The sequence below is a fragment of the Octodon degus genome, unplaced genomic scaffold (genome assembly GCF_000260255.1).
Source record: "Octodon degus isolate 3935 unplaced genomic scaffold, OctDeg1.0 scaffold00040, whole genome shotgun sequence".
Taxonomy (NCBI): Eukaryota; Metazoa; Chordata; class Mammalia; order Rodentia; family Octodontidae; genus Octodon; species Octodon degus.
Window position 1 is genome coordinate 3,842,134 of NW_004524616.1, and position 5,066 is coordinate 3,847,199.

At 34.6% G+C, this 5,066-nt stretch overlaps 1 protein-coding gene across 3 annotated transcripts in view; it reads right to left on the reverse strand.

The window, feature by feature from the left end:
• The window catches only part of Htr4 (5-hydroxytryptamine receptor 4), a 172,375-nt gene that overhangs the window by 60,206 nt on the left and 107,103 nt on the right, over window positions 1–5,066 (reverse strand). The gene's annotated exons all lie outside the window — the stretch shown is intronic.

Genomic DNA, 5,066 nt, shown 5'->3' on the forward strand with positions numbered 1-5,066 from the left:
GTTAGAATTATTATAGATCACAAACCAACCTTAATAAAAAAGGAATTGACCCCCATTATTATCCACTCCACTACTGATAGACATTTGAACAATAGTCATGGTCTGGCTATTTTGAATAGAACAGTTGTGAATATTGTTGTAAAAATGTGTGTGTGTGTGTGTGTGTGTGTGTGTGTGTGTGTGTGTGTGTGCTTTCTTTTCTCCAAGGAACATATCTGTCTAAGACTGAAATTCTGAAATTGCTGTATCTAAGGATGAACTCAGCTTTGAGAGGTACCGCCAATTGTTTTCCAACTAGCAACTCACATTTCTGCACTGGGCTAGGAGAGCTTCAGTTACTCCACATCCTGTCCTGCTATGTACTGCCAGTGTGTAGTGGAATCTCATTGTAGGTATTTTAAAAAATGGTTATAATTATTACATTATTAAAACACTTTATATTTCATATACTTGCACCCTTCTGTCCAATGAGCTGATATTAGGATTTGTTTCTTGTTCTAGTTTTGATATCAAACACTGTCATGGGCATTGCTGTCCACAAATTATGGTACACAACTATCCCTTTCTGTAGAAAGCACAGGAGACTGAGTTTCTTCTTCTGTTTCCTATTATTACTCTTATTTCCTCAGTGGGATAGAGCATTGCCTTCAGAACTGTGAAATTCTGCTGACTTATTATCACCCTACAGTCTTGTTTCACTGTATCTACAACCTCAATCCACATAAGTCACCTCAATTTATAATCTCAAACTAATAATCTTTATGTATGAGTTTTTACACTGAGTTCTTCAACACATCTGGAATTAACTTTCCATGTTGTTATTTCCAATAACAGAAACAAGATAAAAATTCTAACTTATGATACCCAATTGGCTCACTAACCTATATAGAAAAGAACATCCTTTCCCACCCTTATTGCAGTATATGGTTGGTCATAAATCAGAGTAAGTGTGCCTTGTCTTCTGTACCTCTGCCCCATAAGTACCACATCTCACATGCCTTTTTGGAATTTTCAGTTAAATAAAATAAATGTAAACCAAATCTAAATTTAACATGAACCCTCAGGTTCTTATTGTGGTTTTTCCATGCATTTCCCAAAGTTAGTTGCTGTTTTACCATTTAGATATCCTGTCTTGAGAATTGATAATTCAGATATTTTCCTATTACAAAAAGTGGGCTATTTCTCTCTTTCTAACTTTTAATAGTCCTTCAATATTCTGGATATGGCTTGTTGACTTAAAGTTTTGTGAATCTCTTTGATCAGTTTTTTCTCTTCTTGCTGGTATTTGGTGACAGAAGTTTTAAGAACCTGTATTTTTCGTTATACATTTCATGATCTGTTCACTTTGTTTATCTTTCACTATAATAGCATTCTTACATCTAATCATTTAAATACATTCTTTTTTATGTGTTTAGTACAGGGTCTACACAGATCAGACTCATAGTGATCCTCCTGTTTTCAGCCTCTCAAGCACTGGGATTACGGGCACGCGCCACCACGCCCGGTCTCAATTGCCTTCTCAGCACACCCCGGGGGGAGGGACGATACGGCATGCTGGGGATCGAAAATCCTGTCCCTGTGTCTGCCTAAGCAGATGCTTTAGTCTGCTGAGCTATCTGGCCGGCCCTCATTTAAATACATTCTCCTTAATTGTATCTTAATAATCTTTGTATGTGAGTTTTCATATTGAATTCTTTAACCCACCTGGAATTAATTTGTCTATATTATGTAACATCCAAGACATGATTAAAAATTTTAACCTATGATGCCAAATTGGTCTGCTAGCAATGATAGAAAAGAACACTCTTTCCCAGCTGTACTGCAGCATATATTTGGTCAAAAATTAGAGAAGAACTATATGTGCAGGTTTCAGGGTTTGAGCCTTACATTTTTTTCTCAGTTTATCTATGTAGAAACCATGCTATTTTAATTTTTATAACTATTAATTTTGGATATATGGTCATAAATGTCTGAATTGTGGGCCATCTCAAAGATTTCCTTGGATATTCTTAAATCAATATTTATATGAAAAATTTAGAAGTTGCTTATCAATTTTTCTTAAAAATCTTGAAGGATTTGAATGTGATTAGGTAAAATGAGTGAGGAAAACTGATGTCTTTACAATAAGTCTTCCAGTATTTTACAGTTAGGAATGATGCTTGCCAAAAGGTTTTTTTTTCCTTTCTTTCATCAGTGCCCTCTATGTAATTGAGGAATTTCTTTTCTATTCTTAGTTTGGTGAAAATTTTTTTCAAGGCATGAATAGATATTAAATTTTGTCAATTCATTTTTGTCAGTTGTGAGATGTTTATAAAGGTTTTCTCCCTTCCTTTCATTAGTGCAGCAAATTACTCTGATTGCATTACATTTCAGGAATCAAGCTCTTTATCCAGGGTTCTGGGACACACTCGCTTTCTAAGATTCAAGGATTTGTCTCCCAACAGTGAATATAGCCTGCTGGTGGCTAAATGATACCGACATTCTCTATCAATAGCCCTTAACTGAAAGGACCTTCTCCCAATCTCATTTCCTGTTCTTGAGGTCAGTTGGACACAGTGTGAACCAACACATGAATAATGACATGGAAAATCGTATATACGCATATGTAGATGACATACACAAAAATTCAATTTTGTTACTGTGTGTTTATTTAGTATTTTAAATCATACAGGAAAAGGTTATAGTATATTTTCCTACTGACATTTCTGTCATGAAATAGCTCTATCTCAAAAAACATGACTTGCCTTCAGTTTTATCACATCCCTCACAATCATAGAGCTTGTCCAGCTACTTGTCATTAGCATCTATGTGACATAGGTTTTCATTATTTCATTTTTAACTTTCTTTTAAAAATGACATCCCTTCAAGCAGCACATATTTGCATTTTGTTTTGATTCATTTTGACAACCATTATCTATTTATAGAAGCTTGTCTTTGAAGAATTTATTCATTTAATATTTACAGGAATCATTGTTGGATTTACATTTATGTCTGTTTTCCTACTGCTTTTTTAAAATCTCTCATTAGTTTTCCTCCCTAATTACTTATCTTTGGAACGATCCGTTTTTATAATAGTATTTCTCCCTCTATGACCTTTCTAGCTATCTGTTCTTTGACCATATTTAGACACTAAAACTTAATTCAGTCTCCTTAATACATTTACCACTTCCTTGGCAATATAACAATTTTATACACTTTATCCTATCTACCCCATTACCTCCTTTTATGCTGTTGTAAATGCATTTTATTCTTCATGTATTTAAAACTTTAAACCATCAGTATTAATGTCAAGTAAGAAGTCAATATTCTGTTATGCTATTTATATATTTACCATTTCCAATGCTTTTTTTGGGGGGGGGGGCTATATGATATTTTCATTTAGGATTTTTTTTTTCCTGAAAAAAAACCTTCCTTAAAGAAACTTTTAGGGGCTGGGGAGATGGCCCAGCAGAATAAGCGCTTGCCTAGCAAGTGCAAGGACCTGAATTTAATCCCTAGTTCCTAAAAAAAAAAAAAGAAAGAAAGAAAAGAAACATATAGTACAAATGTGATACTGAAATTTTCTCTCAGTTTTTGACTAAAAATACTTTCAATCCATTCTCATTTTTGAAAAATATTTTAATTGGATATAACCACTAACCAGTAGGTTCTTTTCATTGTTTTAAAGGTGTTATTCCACTATCTTCTAACTTCCCTCACTCCATTGTAGGGTCAGCTGTAAATTTTGTCTTCCTCTTCCAATTTATTTATCTTTCTTCTCTAATTGATTTTGGAGTTTATTTCTTGGTCCTTGCTTTGTAGCATTTGAAAAATGAATTCCCTCTCTCCCTCCTTCCCTCTTTCCCTCCCTCCCTCCCTCTTCCCATAAACTGCTGGGATTTCATAAAATTTCTTCAATCTGTGACTAATGGCTTTCAATAAATCTTTTTGGTTTATATAATCTATTATTAAATTCTCACTATATTTATTTCATTTGCTAAATTTTTTAGCTCTAAAACCTTGGCAGCCGTGCTGGCCCCACCCCCAGGGTATGCTGAGACAGCATTGAGACTGGGTGTGGTGGTGCGTGCCTGTAATCCCAGCACTTGGGAGGCTATAAAAAGAGGATCACTATGAGTCCGATCTATGCAGTAGACCCTGTTCTAAAATACAAAACAAACAAACAAAAAACCCTTCTTGGGAGATTTCAGTTCACTAAAAAAGCTCTTTTTCCTTTCCACTTTCCTTTTAATTATATGAAGTAATTATTGGAAATTCCTTGTGTAATAATTCTATTATCAAGATTGCCTATGGCACTGTTCATGTTGTCCTTTTATGTTCATTTTCATCTCTTTGTACCATTTATTCCAGTGTCTGGTGACTTTTGCTTAGATGACAAACATTATTTGCAAAAATTATAGATGCTTTGCATGGTAGTATCCTAAGCAGAGGGAATTTAATTTTCCTTTGGAAGGCAGATGGAATCTGGAAATAATATCTCAATCATGTTTAGATTGTGTCCAACATATTTCAAAGTAGTTTTCCCTATGAAATTGTTTGCCAGGTGTCTTCATTAGAGCCCCAGAAATGTTTGCTGAAGCCCTGTGCCTTAACAAGCTCTCATACTCAATTAATTTGTGTCTTCCCAGGATGAAGAGACCATTAAAGTCACTTCCGAGTCGCTTGTCTTCCAACAGTTGCTTTCGGCTCAATTACTTGATTGTTTTGTTTTCTTTTCTTCTCTTTTTTCCCTAGTCTAATACAAATGCTTCTGGGAAAAAAATTTCTGGAAATTTAGCTTCATATCTTTAAAGTTCCATATATCTGGGAACTTAGTCACTCAAATTTCAGGCATTCTGGAATTCTCACCTTTAAATTATTCACCCTGTTAAGGATGCCTTCATTTCTTAAACACTTTCTCTTGTTTATTTGCCTGCATTCTCTATGCTGAGAATGCATCCATTTTATTTCCAGTCAACACTGCCTATAGTTTTCAGGACTTAATATTCAAGCTGCTTACTGACTGCTCTGTTGGCATAGGTAGTAGGTATCTCAAATCTGTGTTGTCTAAACCACAGATTTGATTT